This window comes from Buteo buteo, unplaced genomic scaffold, assembly GCF_964188355.1.
Source record: "Buteo buteo unplaced genomic scaffold, bButBut1.hap1.1 HAP1_SCAFFOLD_110, whole genome shotgun sequence".
In the NCBI taxonomy this organism is placed as follows: domain Eukaryota; kingdom Metazoa; phylum Chordata; class Aves; order Accipitriformes; family Accipitridae; genus Buteo; species Buteo buteo.
Window position 1 is genome coordinate 125630 of NW_027439274.1, and position 18992 is coordinate 144621.

The following is an 18992-nucleotide window of genomic DNA, read 5'->3' on the forward strand; positions in this document are numbered from 1 at the left end:
ATGGTACAAACAGTTCTGTACAATTTCAGTCCTCTGGAAGCGTTAGGGGGCAGTCAGTATAGCTCTTGTTTGGGCTGAGCTAGCAAAATTATCCCAGTCCTGCGTACTGTCTGCAAAGGTAATTGTTGGATCTGGAGGAAGCAGATGGCAGAAACAAAGAAGAAAAGGAGGAGGGTGTTTCTAGAATTTGGCCTGTTGAGAGAAAAACAGGCTAGCAAGCAGTTGGGTTTCAACACCACCAGTCAACCGCTAGAGAAAAGAACAGGAGACGACCTTAGATGCATTCTTGTAGAAGAGGGGAAACGAAATCAGGAAAGGAAAGAAGCATTGCTGGGATGAGTTAAATATCCAAAGAGAAATAAGAAAAACTTCTGACCCAATTTTAAGAAGGAGGGATGTTTCCTGAGGTTTTTATGTATTAGGTCAGTAACATATCAAGTTGAGTTTGTAAACAGAATGTCAATGGCCATGTTGTTTTCTTGACGGAAACTATGCATCAGACTTCTGGTTTTACTGGACAGAAGAACTCAGACCTTCTGTGCAGTTGAAGTCTTGGTAGCGTTATTTTGTTAGATCACCATCCTAGGTGAAATGCGTTACGGCTCTCTTGAAAATCATATGAGCATTTTGAAAGAAATGATGTTAAGTGCAACAGGGAAGTCACCCATCTGTCTGTTTTTGTAGGATTTGTGGAAGAATCAAATGCTGACCGTCTTACCCTTCCTGAGGATGGTAAATGGTTGTTTAAAGCTGCTGAGGCTGCTACTTCTGGGACTGCAAGTGAAGGGTAAGTTTATGAAATATAGATACACCTTTAGGTTCACACAACATGTGACTGCTGGCTTTCCTGTGTTTGAAAACTATGATTTTTGAGCTGGTATTGGTTCTCTCCTGTGTTCTTAAATACAACAGGTTTCCTGTTCCTTTCTGTCTGTGGACAGAACTAATGTGGCATGAAGAGAAGTCAAATTGACGAGCTGTCAGTTTGAGCCTTTTTTTCTCAAATCATTGCAGACCCCAAAGTAGCGGGATAAGGATTTTGTTCAGCAGGCTATATGCACCTTTTTACAGTTTGAGGGGGTTACTAAGCAGGTACTGTGAAGAGAAGCCCTGCTTTTGTCTGAATGTTATGTCGGTGCAAATTACACCTGAGATTCCTGTAACTTTAGTGGGTTTATTGTGGGGCTTGACTACTTTCTGGCAGTAATTTATACACTTAGTTTCTATTTTCTGTGTGTGGTCAATTAGCACCTGTTTGTTTCTGGAAAGGGAAGCAGTTTTCTCAGCAGGTACTTTAAAAGCTGCAACTGCTTAGTGAGAGACGTTAGCGATGAAATAACCCTTAATTTCAAGTGGTAACTTACAGTGGCACAAACTTTTGTTCAGTTGGTTCTAGACCTCGAGTATGGCAGTTGCACTCTTTCTACAGAAGACAAAGAATATATTATTCTTTAATACAACTCTGTTGTTATGTTATTATCCAGTGTGAGATAGCTGGGAAGAATGTTAAGTACTTGATTCGTTGCACAAGATGAGTCGGGAATTGAATGTCGATGTGTTGGTAAAGGAATTTCTCATTTTCCTTAGTTTTTTTCTGTTTGGAAACTGGAAGACTTTACAGTGAGAAAGTAATTTGTAAAGCTCTTCAAGGTTTGTTTTGAAGCTTTGTGATGGATTTCTCTCTTTCTGCTCATGCAGTGAAGCAAACCAGCAGGAGTCCAAAATGTCCTCTTCATCAGAAGAAAAAGCCATACCAGTTGCAACAAACCCACAGCTTTCTGAATCCCTGCAGGCAGAGGGTGAATGTACGTACAGTATGTGGGAGATGTTATGTGAGTTAAGGCAGCTGAAGGCCTCAAGTAAAACATGCAGTTTGCCATAGCGCTACAGGTGTCTCAGACTGAAGTAGTACTAGCATGTTACTGCTACCTTTCATTAAACTGTAGAGAGAAGAATACCCTCCTCAGAGAAAGTCCTTGTAGAAAATGCATAGCCAATGTTCCTGTTCTGGATAAAGGTACTGAGAAAACGGGTAGAATGTCAAATATTAGAAGGAGAGATCATTATGTATTTCGGTGTTGTACACCACTACTAATTTGTGTGCTATGGGATCTGCTGCTTGAGTTACTATTTTGAAAGATGATGCATCCCTCAGTACTCAGGCTGTGAAGAATTACTAGCTGCCGGGTAGATGGTTCTGGTTTCTAGCGTTTGGGGAAAGCCCGATGTATGTGGCAGGATGGAGAACTGTATTCTTGGCTCCTGCTCCCTCTGTTACTTCCTGTTGCTTAAACGCATCTCATTTATAGAGCAGTTAAGTTAAAATGATATAAATCTCTTCCAGCTGTGATACGTATCCTTGACAGCGAGGAAGTGGTCAGTACTCATTCAGAAAATTGCCTTGAGGGGAAGTGTGTGGATTTACCTGAAGAACGTAACCCAGAAGCAGCTGGAGATGAAGGAAACGTTCCTTTTCCACAGGAAGAAGTAACTGTTTCTAACAATCTTCCTAAAACTGAGGAAATTAATGTAAGTAAACTATTTCCCCATTTTCTACTAAAGAGAAAACACCTTGCAAATTGAGGACAGTCCTGTCTAACTGACGATTAGAAGGCATGCAAAACCGTCTCAGTTTCTTTAGCTGGGTAACACAAGTCCAAACCTCGTTGGGTAAGGGCAGATAGGTTTTTCTCCTACGCATTTGCTGTACCGATAACACAGAATAGAACCTGTCAAGACTTGGGCCTTTGAGAGCTGTAGGAGTGCCAAAACCCGCCTAAATATTTTTTAAAATCACCATGCCTTCATTTGGTTTGCTAGACTGTAAATGTTTCTTATTTGACTTAAAAAAAGAAATAGTTTTAATGTTAAAGACAATAAGAAAAGTTGGGGAGTGCAGCTTTTCAATACCGGAGGCCGTTTACCAAATGACAAAATGGCGTGGGAACCAAACTCATTTTCAGAATGATTTGGGTGCTTAGATCCTTTGCTATTTGTTCCTTATTAACATAAAGAGAATTCCCAGTAATGAGTTAATTTCAGTGTCAAGATATTTCCAGCTGCCTAAAACTCTTTTTGTGTGCGTGTGAAAATGCGGGGGTTTTAACATCTCATCTTTGTAAAGTATGAATTTTAAAAGGTTGTTCACAAGGGCTGAAAATCAGAGCCAGAGATTCCTCAGTTGTGGCAGGTTTTCCCCATTGTTCTCACTTCTGCTGGGGCCGATGAGTGATTTGGATTCATTGTGGATGTCCTCTAAGTACCACATAGAGTATGCTGTCGATTTCCTGTAGGGTTGTACTCACGGGAATTAGTAATAGTTAGAGTGAAATACAAACTGAAAGGTAGGCGTAGCACAAATAGATTGGTCTCAAGCAACAGAAGATGCTTTTCGGTGTCGCAGATTTCAGATGAAGTTGAATAGGCAGTCGCTTACGTCGCTCGTCTCGGCTTTGGGGTTTAGGACAACGCTCTAGAGAAGATGATTATAGACTTGGGAATACATAAATCACTCACTTATGGGAGTAAATGGAGAATTTGTGATGGGAAGAAGGGAGCCGGTACGTGAGACGGTCACAAAGCTGCTGCAGTCATTCCTGTAGCAGTAGAGTGAAGGTTTTCCTGCTTTCGTTATGAGTGGTTCTTACTGAGTTATACGTAAACGTGTCTTTTTGGCTTGTCTACCTTCACTGAATTTAGGACAAACTACTTACTACTTTCTTGGTCGTAGATTTGTAAGCATAAAAGGAAAGTTTATGCAGACTGAGAGGGTTGTCAAACATTGGCATGTGCTGCCCAGGGAAGTGGTTGAGTCACCATCCCTGGAGATATTCAAAAAGTGAGTGGACAGGGTACTTCAGGACATGGTTTAGTGGGCATGGTTAATGGTTGGACTCGATGATCTTGAAGGTCTTTTCCAACCTAAATGATTCTACGATTCTATGATTCTATGACTAGTATTTCTCGAATTTAGCTTTGAAGCGTGGCATGTTGCTAGATGCGTGTTGCGCAACTACATGCACTTGTTCTCAAATTTGCGCTAATACCTCGCTTGCAGTCTGTGCTCCCTGCCGTGCTGTTAATGGCCGGTGGGAACCGGGCTGGAGTTACCCTGTCGTTGCACTTTGTAACGCCGGCTTATGACAGGGTAGAATTGCTGGTGGTCGTGAAACTAGTCTGGTATTTGTACTCGGTATTGCCGTCACCTTCGTACTTCGGGAGCCATCCATCGGAAACTATCAGTAATTACAGCTTTTAGCTTTTTTCCTCGGCGAGCCCGCCTATGGGGGGCATCTCCGTCCTTCGGGTGCCATCGCCTGGAGACTGTTAATGATTCCACTTTTTACCTTTTCTCCTTGGGGAGCCAGCCTAGGGAGGAGAAATCTTCCCGCATCTTCCCCTTCTCTGCCAGGCTAATTCCAATAGTGTTTGAGGACTTTGAAAATTTGCATATCCTTGGGCTGCTGAAACCAGCATGGTCCTATGCGAGGTCTCCTGCATGTCGTTCAGGTCTTGTTTAGGGTTGAACAACTGTTTAAGAATACGATCAAAGATGATGCTTTAGCAACTTTTGGCAAGGCAGGAGGCAAGAAAATAAGCAGATTCTATGGAGACTCCCGCTGAGTGGCTTCCTCCTTCTGCCCTCTTTGGCTAGCCCTATAACTTAGAGGGTTGGGCAAAGGTCTGCATGCGTTGATTAAATTACCTTGGCCACCTGCGTCACTTGAAATACATAACAGAGACTACTTTTGCTCTCAGCATAAAAGCTTGAGTGTCTCATGTGGCTCTAGCAGGAGAGAATAATTGCTCAGTACGGGGAGCTACAAAGGCTGCGATGGAGGTATTTAGAATCTATGTGTTGTCTCCTGCAATCCAAGTGATTCCTTAAAGTGCGGTGTTGAGTTGTGCGATGTGATACCTGGCCAGTTTGACTAAGTGTTGCGGTGACACCTATGATGAGCGAAACTTTAAGCTTGGGGGACATCGTTGTACTTTGCCCCGTTAGATGCAGAGTCGGTCACTCTGTGTGGATTTGTAGTCAGTGCGGAAAGTACTGCAATGTGATGATTACTGCCAGCTGGGTGTACAGCTTGTATTGTAAAACTGCTCACTTTGTTCACGGGTGGTGGCAAATCGTTAGTCATGAACAGAAGTATCAGAAATGGAGCATGTGATTGCATACACGGGATACTCTGTTCTCTGTCCCTTAAACGCATAAACTTTTACCTGTAGTAGAGAGTACATGGTATGTTTCTAACTTTACATTTGGTGGTGATCGGAAAGGAAAAGCAGCATTTCAGTGTCCTCAGCTTCATCTAGCTCAGCCTGAAGTTAGTCTGTTTGGTAACTGATACTGCATTAAGAGACCTTTTTTAACTTTAGGTTCTTGAAGACGGTGCGGTTAAGGCACAAACCTCAGAAGAAGCACCTGAAACATCACCATGTAGTGAACTACATCCCTCAGGCAATCTTCAGTACAGCTATGATAGTACAGAGCAACAGTTTGCATGTCATTTGCCTGATAACAGAGATGGTGAATGTGATGCAGCTGAGGGAGATGGAGAGCTTTTTCTATCTCAGAATAATTTTACTTTAGTCTTGGAAGGAGAAGAAGGTGAAGCAGAGATGGGAGACCCTACATTAGTAGATGCTTCTAAAGCAGCTGGCACAACAACAGAGGAAAAACCTGTCAACAGTTTAGGCAATACTGAAAACCAAGAACATGTTACCAAGTCGGTGTCCACTGTAACTAGTGATCAGGCATCTCAAAATATTGCAGAGTCGCTCCCGTATGTGCCTGAACCCATTAAGGCAGCTACTGCTGAGAACTTACCGGATGCAATCAAAGACACAAGAAGTAAAGAATTTACATCTGAAGTTGCAGAACAATCTATTCATGAAACCATAGGTAAGAAGGTAACTGGATTCCAGAAGGCAAAAGCTCCCTTAAGAACTGTGCCGGAAGGAGTGGAAGACGAAACCAGCGTACGTCAAGTAGAGTACGGCATCGCTCCTGGAATACGTGCAAGGGGACAGCTGAGTAGAAGGCTAAGTACTCCATCGGCAGGCACTCAGCAGCTACTGAAGACAGGCAAACCAGGTCTGTTTGCACTGTCTCCTAGGAGAAGTAGCAGGCGAACAAAAGAAGCACCTGAGACTTCTAGTCTTCAAACGGAAGAAAATGCTCAAGAGGAGCAAACGCTTGTGATGCCTGTTACTCCTAGGAGAGGCAGGAAGCCTAAACCAAGTACTGCAGGAAAAGTAGAAAGCAGCCTTTCTGATGGACAAACATTGTCCCTCCCTACACAGTCCGTAGCCGCTACTCCAAGAAGAAGATTAAGGAGAGCGAAGGAAGCTGCAGCTGAACTCTTGGGAGAGGCTAATGAGGAAACTTCTCTTGCTGAAGGTAGCGTTATCGCTTCTGCTACTTCCCAAAGGACTAGAGGAGGGAAAAGTTCAGCAGGAGGTCAAGAAACTGGCCAGACTGACACGGGTCATAAGATAAAAACGTCAGTCAGTCCCAGCAGAAGTGCAAGAAAACTGAAAAGCGTTAATTTACAATTTATGGAAAATATTGTCAAGGATCAAGAGGTGCAGCCTAGTGCCCAACTCCTTTTACCGGTGGCAACTCAAAGAGGCAGAAGAAGAAAGATGAGTTCATCAGAAGTTTCAGAAAATTCTGACCTTGATCTGTCTAAATCATCGCTTCCTCAAACAGAATTCAAACTTCCTGTCACTCCGAGGAGAAGTGCTAGGAAGCAGGCACAAAATCTCCTGGCAGACACAGAATCTCTCTCTGCTCAGGAAGACATGTGTGCAGGTGGGAAAGTGGGAATCCTCGATACTCCTAAGAGAAGAATAAGAGGAGTCCCACATGCTAAACTAGAAAAAACGGATGCTCCTGAGCAAAGAGCTGCCCAGCCAAACGAGGAATCAAGCACACCCAGGACTACAGTAGGAACAGGGCATCGGGGCAGAAAGAGACAGTCAGTATTGGAGGAGAGCACAGGGGAGAAGGCCTTCCCCCAAGGAGCTGGTGACAGTCCTTTGCTGCCTGAAGACAGAAACCCATCAGGACATGCTTTAACAGATCGTTTTACAAGAGCCAGATCCCGCAAAACTTCTATGCATCAGAAACTGTCTCTTGAGGAAAAAGAGTCCTTCCTTTTCTCTCCTCCTCTCACAAAGCTGACAAAGAAATGTAAAGGTAGGTGCACTATGTTTATATGCAAAATAGGGCATATTGCTGTTTTGTAAACCACAGAAAACAGCTTGTGAGGATGGCTTTAAGTATGGTAAGAGTATAACCATAGGAAATAAAAAATTGGGAAAGAGGCATTTCATCTTTTTTCTGAACTCTGTATGACTGCCTGGCTAGCTGTGGTGGAGACAGGAGAGGAGGCTGATCTGAGTACACTGAAATGAAATTTAAGCTTAATTTTTTGTCATGAGCTGAATGTCTATCTGTTTTGAAAACTGGAGGACATATCTTAATATGTGGTTGTCATCACTTCCCCCCAGTGGAGAAATAAAGGAGACATGCTTTCAAATTCTGTTAATGTTTTAACTTAACATGAGCTGCAACTTGCAACAAACTATACAGCTGTTTAGTTATAGGATTGTTTTTCATGGGCATATACTTTGTTAGTGAAGTCACTGCTCATGGGGTTCTTTGTATTGGAGTACATGATAAAAAAATATTTTTTGAGATGAGTAAGGACTGTCGATGCCTCTTGAGCATAGTATCTTTCATTATGTAAGGGCAGGTAAAATGGCTACACTGGCTTATTTTTGTTTCACTATATAATGTAAAAGAATGGATCTCAAGAGGCAGTTACTAGGCGAAGAATACCTGCACATTTTTTATAAACCCAATTGGACCTTTTATGTCAGGAATCTATTGTGCTTTTGATTATTAGCTGTAATTTAATGTCACCGTCGTTTATGTATAACGTACATGAATGTTAAGAATGCCTTGTCATTTTAGCTGGAAAAGAAGACCATCCTGTGCAGCTTAAGGATATAGACCCGGACTTGTCTTCTCAATTTGTCTTTTCACCCCCTCTGTTGAGGTCGAGGAGAAAAAATAAATCTAGGATTTCCCAAATTGTGAAAGAAGCAGTAAGTAAAAACTCTAGTTGTTTCATGTTCAGAAGAATAAGAGGAGTCCCACATGCTAAACCAGAAAAAACGGATGCTCCTGAGCAAAGAGCTGCCCAGCCAAACGAGGAATCAAGCACACCCAGGACTACAGCAGGAACAGGGCGTCGGGGCAGAAAGAGACGATTAGCACTGGAGGAGAGCACAGAGGAGGAGGCCTTCCCCCAAGGACCTGGTGGCAGTCCTATGATGCTTGAAGAGTGAAACCCATCAAAATGTGCTGCAATATTAAGATCTGTAATGGATCGTATTACAAGAACATGCCTAGTGTGTCAATAAAGCCGCAGATAACTCTCAGGGTTGTCAGTGCAATCCATTTATTTGCTGGAGTTTCATCGGTTCCCATGTAACTAATCCGAAATAGCCTAGGTGTTGATTTCTGGTGGGGATCTGGCCTGTTGAGAGAAAAGCTCTGCAGAACTCCTGGGCTCGCGCTAACAAGCAGCCCTGCAGCGAGCAAGCTCACAGGGCGCGGCACAAGCGCGGGGCAGTCTGCGGCACCTCCCCGACCCCGCGTGAGGGAAGGCCGCAGCGCGGCGGTGGCAGAGACGTGACCCCAGAGGGTCACCGTGGCCCGAATCCTGCTGTCCTCGCTGTGTGTGCCCCCGGCCAGGCGGAGGGGTGCTGGGTGACCGTGGTGCTGCTGCTGACGGGCGGCTGAACCACCTCAGAGCAGCCGGGCCGGGGGAGGCGACTGCTCGCGGCTCTGCTCCGGACAACGGGCCTTGCTCCTATCATCGCTCGCTCCCCCAACGTTTCCCCTCGGGAGACGGACACCAGAACTACCGTTTTTGCTGAAGTCCCCTGTCGACAGAGCTGGAGAGGGGTCTGCAGAGCCGCTTACGCAGGACGAGCCCGGGCTGGGGCTGGTTGAGGAGGAGGGGGCTCCGGCTGGCCCGGACGTGCGTGACCCGTCTCTGGAGCACAAGCGAGCTCAGCTCCCCACGGCTGCTCGCGCAGGCAGCTCCGAAAGCTGCTCAGCCCTGGCAGGCAGGGCCAGTCCCGGGCTCATCTGGGACGGGGATGGGAGGGAGACGTCGTCTTTGCAGCCGGGGGAGGTTGGGAGCCAGCGGTGCTTCCGTACCCCCTTTCTGCGGGTGCAGGGGATGAGCGGCTTTGTCTGCTGCTTCATCCTGAGAGGCGGTAGGTCGTTTGCTTTGAGGCACACCTTTGTGGTTCTCGTCTTTACAGCAATTCTTCCTAGGTCAGATGTTCCAAGAGCGGTAACTGTCGCAACCTATTTATTTCCTCTGCGTTTCTGCAGAGTATCGTTTTCTGTATCTTACTTCATAATGTCTGAGGGACGGATCTGGTAATTTTTCCTGCTGTTGATACCGTATTTTAACAGATTTTTCTCGACGAAGCCATCGCCAAACAGCCAGTTATAAATCTGGCGGACTTGGCAGGAAGCGAAAGGCAAAAATCCTCTGAAGGATCTGAAGGAGACAGGTTGAAGGAAGGCAGGTGGGTAAATCTAAGTCTAACCACATTAGGAAATGTCACCAGCTGGTTTTCTTTTTCTTTTTTTAAAAAAAAATCCTTCCCTGTGAAGTAAAAATTAAATTTCTGCAGGTGAAAAATAGTTTTCCCTCCATTCAGGATTCCTTGCCGTCTGGCTAAAGAAGTTACTTAAATGAATAAAGCCTGAGATGTCCACAAGCACAAACATACTGAAGCCTGTGCCTAAGCATGAATATACGGAAGGTTCTAATCTGGTAGCCTCTTCCCTGCCGCCGGCCCCCCAGATTTGCTTTTCATAGTCATGCTTCTACTTTTCACTTTATTTTCCCTTAGTGCTCTGGCTGAGGTTGCTACAGGAAAGAGAGTGGTGCACATCCCATACAGGGACTTGGTCCTGACGAGACTCCTGCAGTCTGCTCAGGGGGGAAGAAGCAGGACCATCATGGTAAGTTGATTCTTGAATTTATAACCCGCTTTGCCCATTGAAATAGAATTGTGCGGCTCTGACATTGGTGAAAGTGAGTGTAATTTAAAAGTTAAGCTTGCTTCCTGTGCAACACAAAGGGGAGAACCCTTCTGCTGGTCAAAAGCTTCTAGCCACTACTAAACGTGTTACTCAAATGGAGAGCACTTCTGTTTTCGGAACAGAAATGTGGCTGGCGCAAAATAGATATCTCTGTCTACATTAGAGATACAACCTCCGTTTCTTCTGAAAGAGTTTTCTGCATATCTGTAAAAATTTATTGACATATAGGTAAATGTAGCTATAAAACTCAGAGGCACCTGTTTTATATAAAACCCGTGTTCTTTACCTACCTAAAACTAGGCTGCATTATGAAACAAGTCCTTTTTGCCCTAACTTCTGAGATTATCGTTTGTGCCGTGCACCAGAGGTTGCATTCCTAAATGAGATGAAACTCCCCTAGGTTCTTCCTTGTCTCAGGTGAATTAACTGTATGCTCCAGCATCTTGGAAGAGGTATTTTTTTTAAAGGAAGTGCAATTAAATGAAAGGTGGAAGAATACGAACAGAAAATGTGCACATGTGAAAAGGTTGACTGTAAATGCTGATACTCTCAAAACAGCTTACCTGGGTTTCTTCAAATGCTAGCTTGCATAATTCATCAAAGATGTTTTGAACAAATTGAAGGACAGATTCTTCAATTGCTACTTGTACAAAGACCATCAAAGTGGTTTTGCGCCTTTTTTTTTTTTTTTTTTTTTTTTTGCGTTGGTGCTAGCATTAAGGCAGAGTTAGCAGGATTCGAGCGCCTTCAGTATTAATTTTTGCAAAACCCACCTCTATCTTCTCATCTTTCTTTCTGTCTCATTTCTCTTCTGGCACAAGTGTTAGAAAGAGTTAATTTATGGCCAGATTGCTAAGACACCTGGGTTCTCCTTTTATATTTGGGGACTTAATGGTCTATCTTTCCACGTTAATCCCTGTCTGGTTTTTGGTAGCGTTTAAAACTATTTTAAAAACCCTCCTTCAAAATCTAATGTCAGTTAATACTTTTCATATGCTTAGAGATTGCGGCCGTTGAGTCCAGCAGACATCTGTTACGAAGAAACTTTGTCAACCTTACGATATGCTGACAGGTACGCTTTCATAAGTTTTCCCTTTCTGGTCTTGGTGCACATTGCGGTCAGGTGCTGGGCAAAATGACAGAAGATACCAGTTCAACGGGACTGACAGCTCAGAAGGAAGAAAGGGTGAATCTGTCCATAGGCAGGGGCGGCACATGAAGAGCTTATTCTTTACCCTTATTAACGAACGGCATGTGTTTTTACAGGTAAGTTGTACGACAGAGGTAACTGTATTTCCTGAGGATTCCAGGTCTCCCTCATATGTGTGACTTAATTGAGCTTCTTTCCTGCCCTTTCTTTCCCAGTAACACAGCACCTCTAAAACTAAGCTGTAGTTTGGGGTCCCACAGCCCAACCGTGGTTGAAACGTAGAACATAGAAGTGATGCCTGCTGCCAGGCATTTGTCGTCTCTGCTTCCCAATCCCAGATCCCAGCGATAGTGCCACACAGAGCTATTCCTTCCTGCCCAGGAGCAGCTTGCTTTCCCGGCCACTTTCCCAGTCCGTCAGCTCCTTCTGGAGGAGAAGGTTCCCTCTCTGCTCCCCTTTGCTCTCCTCCTGCGCTTCCTGGGCCTCAGGACTGAAAACCGCTCTCTTTGCAGTCCTTTCAGGCAGGCTTTTGCTGGACTCCAGCACTAATGCCTTCTTATTCCCTCTCCCATAAAAAGAGGTCAGGCACTTACACCCCAGTCCATTATCCCAAAGCGGGTGATGGCTCGGTGACCTTGTAGCCGCAGCAGCCTGGCTGTTCGCAGGTGTCAGGAGCAGAAGATTTAATGTCTCCAGCAGCAGTTGAGTCCTGCAGAGAGCTGAACTGCTTTCATGTGCCGATATGAACGCAGACCAACAAACTCCCCACGCCTGAGCCAGCTCCGTGCAGGGGCAGCTGGAGTTGTCCTTTGCCTGCCTACCTGCCGTACCCACACTTACAGTGGGTGAGGTGTGGTTTTGAAGTACCCCATCCCATATTGCCCTGCATACTAGAGGCAGAGCGGCTATGGCTCCATTGCTGCAAGTTAGGGTTAGCTGGAGAAGAGAAGGGTTTTCGTGGGCTGGCAGGGGCAAAACCAAACCGGGCTGTGATTGCTGGTAGCGGTACAGGAGAGGGCATCAGATGTTTCCACCCAAGGAGCAAAGTGGCTGTGAGACTTTTTCGCTTGTGAAGTTCCAGAGCTACATGGGATATTTCCGAACAGGGAAAAGAACAAAACAAAACCAAACCAAAAGTCACGTTTGATTGGAAACGTTGTCGTTTGCTGGGATTGTCTGGGTAACAGCTTCTTTTTTGTCTTTTATGTATTTTCATATTTAAAAGGACAAAACGGGTCAGGAACAAAGCAGTGGTAAATGCCAGTCCCAGTGGGAAGCTTCTAAGAGAACCAACCGCAGGCTGCAAATAACAAACTGTTGTGCAGACTGGCTGGGCTCGGGAGCACAGGGCGACCAATAGCCGATGGAACACGTACGTATTTCAGCATAAATACAGCTATGAATAGCAAGCAGATTTTGACTTCCCAGAACATTCTCAGGAGGCATTTTTGGTAATCTGTAACACCGAAGAAGTACGGTGGGAATGGAGCTGAGGAGGATTCGCGGGGGTTGGCTCCTGTGCACGCTCTGGGCACCGTGTTTTGTTGCTCACCTTCTGGTTAGACGAGGACAAGGAAGATGGCAGCTTTCATTTCCAGTTCAGGATGCTGACAGCAGCAACAAACGTCTCGGCTGTTCCGCAGCGAGGTGGGTTTGTGTCCCCACGTGCCGTACGGTCCCCAGGAGGTTTGGGTTGGAAGGGCTTGCTCTGCAAGAGGCCAGACCGCCTCCCACTGCATGGCTTCCTCGCTGCTGGTCCTCGTCTCTCACGGGGCTTGATATTTTACACGTAGGTACCCTGGTTAAAGCTGTCTTGCTGTTCACAAGAGGTGTGGTTTTTGCTGGCTGAGAACAAGTGGCAGATCTGGAGCACGCAGGCGACGTGGGAGTCCTGGCTGGAGGAAGCCCAGAAGGAGTGGGAGCACCAGCACACTGCAGTGGCTCAGGCGAGTTTCCCAGTAATGGGCATCGCGGGCAGATACCTTAACCTCTGCTCTTCTGCTTCTGATGTTTTCCCCTTCTTGTCATCTTTAAGACTCGTTGCTCACACACTTCTGTGCCAACAGTGCCCCGATGAGACCCTCCAGGGGCTTTTCAGCCTGGGTAAACTGGCAATAACGTAGCCCTGGGTTACGGGTCCACAACATAATAGCAAATCTCTCATGAGCTCAGATAACAGCATATTCTGTCTACTTCTAAGTACCTTACGGTTTCTTGGTTTCATTTTGTAGTTGTGAGAAATCATGACTGAAATAAAAGGTGCCAGTGAATGTACCGAGCCGTGTCAAAGCAGCTCAGGCTTGGGTCACTTCAAAGTCCTTGACAGGGAGAACCAGAGGTTTTCCCTTTAAAACCAGTCATGAGATGAACACCCTAGAACTTGGGGCAGATGTGTTCTTTGCACTTTCTGAAAAAAACCCAAAAAACAAACCAAACCCCCCCCAAACAAACCCCCAAAACCCAACACCCCCCCCCCCTTTTAGTTTTGGGCATGTTTCTGAAAGCAACCAATGTTCACATGACTTATTTAGCCAGCCAGAAGCATTTCAGTAGGAGGCTGTGGCGGTGCGTGAGAGCCAAGGAGTGCATGACGGGCTGCTCTGGGAAAGAAGGGGCCTGATGGTGACTTGATGAATAAGTCGTTCAAGGCACACCTTCACTGAAAGGCCATACGCTGCTCCCCTCCCAGCTGCTTCTCACGAACCATTTTATTGCTTCAACATGGGTAACTGCCAAACAGAGGAGCTGGGAAATCGGCTCTCTGCATAGAGCGGCGATCGATTGCGGGAAGAGGGCTGGGTTTAATGGGGAGAGCAGAGCTTTACAGGAATCCCGCGCGTTTTGTGGGGGTCTCTTGATTTTTGCATGAAGCCTGCATCACGCAGCAAAGTTGCTGACTTAAACAAAAGTGCTTGATTTCTTCCTGACTCGAGGTCTGGAGCTTCTGCCAATAGAAGGAAGCGTGGAGTCAGTCTTTCAGCTCTAGTAATTGCTTGCTGATGGTGTTTGGTAAAACTAGGGGACATTCAGGGGCTGAATTCTGTCGGGAATGCTGAACCCCGTGTAGGGTGTACGGCTAAACGTGGTAGTTCAAGTGCCGCCTTAGGCCCATCGGTCTGGATGATGGCATCAGTCTTGGCTGGCAGCTGTCACAGGTGTTTGGGCACACAGGACAGGACCCTGTTCTGCTGAGGACAGCTCCTCATCCACTTACTGCATCGGCTCGTTTTCCTGCATTGATTTGCCCGGGGTGTGCTTTTTTAAGACGGTGAAATGAACTTAATCGGGCTTCTATTAGTTTTGAGTCTTCTCCCCAGCAAGCTGTTGGATACAGTTTTAGAGAAGTAATGGTGACAAGCCTTTGCTGGTGTGGTATTTTTTCACCTGTGTGGTGGAGAGAATACTTAAATTGGTAGGAGAGAGTCACCAAAAGCCTGGGCCTGTTGCACGTGTTGCCAATGTTTTTGCGGTTCAGCTTGTCAGGTTGCTGTTTGTCCAAGTACGTTTCAGAGCTGGATACTCAGAAGCCGTCTGGACGTGGTGCTGGGCAGGCTGCTCTAGGTGAGCCTGCTTGAGCAGGGGCTTGGACCAGATGACCTCCAGTGATTCTGGAAGGCCGCCTGCTTCCAGAAGAGAACTTCTGGAAGTTCTCTTCCTTGTGATTCTGTGATTCTAGAATTTGTGCTGGGAGGGGCAGGCACCGGGGCGATGGCACACCGGTGTGGTATGCTGGAAATGTCAGCTGCTGTCTCCCTCTCTTAGGAAGGCTGCGCGTGTGTTCTGTGCTGAGACACTTAGCACCTATGTCTGTCTGTCCAGGTACGCCAAGCAATGTAAAAAGAGCGTAAGTTCAGAAGGGACTTTAGGAACTTTTGCTAGCTTAGCCACGTTAGACAGGGGCTGCGACTCTTGAATGAAAGTATGGTCGTGTTAGAGAATAACCATAGGAGGTGGCTGGGTAAACTGGCTCCAGTGTCAAATTCTGAGCTGTGTTGGTTTTGTTTGTGTTTTCCTTTGAAGGGAAGTCAAATCTATGGTCTTAGCTGTTGGGGGTTGTTGGGCTAGAGAGCTGAAATTCTTCCTTCTCCTTGCCTTCTGCTGTAGGTTTGGGCTTGTGGAGCATCCGCACAAACTCTGCAAGAGAATCTGTAGGCTGCGCTTGAGTGAAATAAGCCTGGCTGTGGAGTTCCGATACAGACCGTCTCTGTTATGCTAGTGGCTTTTTAGACTAGAACTTAGGCTTTGGATGAAATGTAGGGTGGTTGCCTAAAGCATCGGGGCGGGGAGGGTGTTTCTGCCTAAGTGGGAAAGAAATGACCCGGTGGTACTCACAAAGTCACCTGCTAACTCACTCACTAAATCCTCTTTCGGCTGGAGTAAAATATGGCAAAGCGCAAATTCACTGAACCCGACTACTAAGGTGCAGAAAGTGTCTTTTCCATCCACTGCTCCTCCAGCGCTTGTGAGCTGCCTCCTGCTTTTCTGGGGAAAATGTCATTGAACCAGTCGTTAATAATAATTCAAAAAATTCTGTCATTGTCATCTTTAGCTGTTATTCAACAAAGTGGATGCTGGTTTCTCAAAAGGACTTAGTTTTTCTTCCATTTCTTCTTCTTTGGCTTCTTCCCACTCTGTGTCCTGTTTCCTTGGAAAATGTGACCTGAATCGTGTCGCACGCTGTTGTCCGTTCTCTGATCACCAGGTAGCACTTCCCTGAAATCGCTTTAGCTTCCACATCTGGGTGAATGAAAGAATGATGCCTGTCAGCTGCAGCCTTTCTCAGTGAGACAGTGAGTCTCTACGCGCACGAGGGAGTTAAAAGTTGACTGACTGTGTCTCGGGTGGTGTCCTTTCTAAAAGGAAAGGGTTCTGCAGCTCTCCTTGCAAATTGTGTGTGTAGTTTCACACGTGTATGAGCTAGCGTAACGGCTTACTGCCACAAAATGGAGACGGACGAATTCCCTCTCCTTCTTCCCAACGCACTGTCCTGCCTCCTTCCTTGTGCCAACTTTCATGCTTGCTAGTTCTCTCTGCCAGCCAGTTTAACTCTCTAAGCTGGTGGAAAACTATCTACTTTTCTGGGTTCGTTTCCCATCTTCTTAGGCAGTTAACCTGGCTCGTAAAGTGCTCTAAAAAGTGCTCAAGTCAGTGCAAGGTAAGCCGCAGGAATACAGCAGTAGAACAAAGGAGCAGATGGAGAGATGGGAGGTGGCAGCAAGGCCTCTCTTCCTGCGGCAGTGAAGGCAACGTGTTTTGTGAAACCGTATCTTCAGCTGCGACTGAGCGTATTTTTAGCTTTTTCTTCAGTAAGCCTGTAACATTGTTGGCCTTTGATTTTCCTGGACTACCGTCAGTCAGAACTGACATCGCAGAACTCTGACTTGGCTGTATGTGATTCCACTTGAACATGTAATTTCTCTTTTTTTTTTTTTTTTTTTCCCCCTGGGGATTTTTAATCCAGAAATCTGTCATCAGTCTATGACTTGTGGCATGTTCCTTTCTTTGGAAACAGTTCATGGTGTTTAGAGGTCATAAGTAGCAAGGGTGAAGAAGAACGGTAATTTTGGCAACTTGTGCACAGACCACTTTGGTGTAGCATACAGCGGGGAGGTTGGATTCTGGCTTCCTCCTGAACATGGAGTAGGCCTGTGGCATTTTACACTGATCTGTTTTCTACCAGACAGAAGGAGGAATGTGACTGTAGTTGTTGTTTTCAAAGAGAGCAGAAACGCAGTTAGTGTTGGATATCGCTCTTAAAGGAGAGGCTTCACGCCTTTAACCTAGTTCTATCTAACTATTTTCCCACTGTGTGGATTTGCCAGTAATCCTTGGTTCAACTTAGCAGAATGATGCAAGTAAAACGTCCTGATAGCCAGGTCACTGTATATACAGTTCAGGCTTTATTGTGGAGTTTATTTTCCTAGTTCCATATTACCAAGCCAGATGTCTAGGAACAAAATGTTTCAAACGGCCATTGGCGTACTGGCGGAAACCTGGGCATGCCTGATGGTCTAGCGTTTTCACGTGCTTTTCTATGCAGTTAATAACTGCAGCGGAATTAAATTTAAAGTTCCATGAATGGTCCGGGCGTGGGAGTGTTACGTACTTGATGGTTCTTAGCGGTGGTATGGGCCTGATAAGCACATTTGTTGTGTACTGTAGGCAGGAGTACACTGTGTCAAGGTGTGAGCTTTCCACCAGAGAAGAATTCTTTCTGATTTGGTGGGGAGTTTGGGGTGGCGAGTGGTTTGTTTTTACGCTCAACTCTCCCCAGTAGAGTATCTTAAAATTTGATGTGCAATTTGGCCACGCCAAGTTCTGTGCTCTTGGCCTGTCCAGGTAGGCAGTGGCAAAGGCAGGGTGACGCAGGGTGACTCTTGTTCTTCCTCTTCTGAAATTTCTTCCCGTGATAATCTTCTCTGGTCATTCCTCCTTTCTTATTCAGCATCACGGTATTGCTGAAGGCACCTGTCAAAACAGCTGGACGTTGAAGGCCTTTGAGAGATGCTATTCACCAACCCAATAGATCTGTATTTGTATTTGGTATTATGGGTTACTCATAAAACATATGGATTAAATCGTGACAATTAAACTGAGCCGGAAGGCTGGTCAAACTGTGGGGCTTTTTACTCTCTGGAGCCCCTGGATGCAGTGCAAAAGTTCATCCCGCTGTCCCTGTGAAAGGATGACAAGTACCAAAAAGCAAACGCGAGAAAACTACTGCAAATGAGTTGTCCCACTTGGAACTTGACCTGTGCTAGTTGTGAATGCTGGCAGGGCGGTCAGGCTGGCCGGCTGCAGCAGCGTCCTGCAATACTGGCTTTGCCATCGGCAGCCTTTTTTTCCGAAGGTTGACTTGCGCTTAGTGCGGGACCCTGGCTTACACTGCCTGTGTTTCACGCGCTCGTTGTTTTCATGCTGGCAGAAGATACTGGAACATGTTCTCAGGTAGAGTGCTTGTGACCTGAAATATAGTAGATTCCAATGCCCAGGCTTTAGAGCATAACCTTTCTCCACAGAAGTACAATCTGTGTAAATGGTATTATTTATAAGCGTTTCCCTTTAATAACTTTGTGTTGCTCCCAGAGTCTGGTCTTCAGAACTAGCTGTAACCTCCTATGCCGTAAGGAAAATAGGTTATTAGTGCACGCTGGAAGAAGCAACCATAAAACTTTGCTTGCGGGAGAACATGTGTGCTACAGTTAATGCAATGGGCTTTGTGTGCCCATTGAAGTGGCTGGCTGTACTGGTTTGTGGCATAGGGTAAGGGTTCTGTTTGATGCCCGAGTTGGTCAGCATGTGTAACGCCCAGGAATAGCGAGCTACGTAGAATATCTTCCTTCTGAGACTCCATATAGAAAGCAGTGCTATTTGAAGAGATGCTTGAACCTGTCTTGTCTTCCGGAGGCTTTTTCAATAACCCATAGAACTTGCAAAACGTAGTGAGCTGAAGTAGTTTGTATTTCCACGTGTGTGGAATATCTCTTATTTAGCCTCCTATTCAATCTTGTAAGTCACCTGAGCTTTTAAGTCCCCGTCCCCCGTCCCCCATCCCCCAAAAAAATCTATCTTGACATAGTGAAACGTGAACTGTCTGTGGAGCACCGATAGAGGTGTGGAAACTGAAAGGCCTCAAAGTTTTTGTACAATAGTGCAGAGATGTGATAAGGACTGGCAATAGGAAGGAAAGGACTG

General features: G+C 45.8%; 2 pseudogenes; both read left to right on the top strand.

Annotated features, from left to right (window-relative positions):
* Positions 1-8496, top strand: part of LOC142028031 (protein ELYS-like) — a 49337-nt pseudogene extending 40841 nt beyond the window's left edge.
* A 4608-nt stretch (positions 8497-13104) lies between these two features.
* LOC142028034 (protein ELYS-like) overlaps positions 13105-18992 on the top strand; it is a 46385-nt pseudogene continuing 40497 nt past the window's right edge.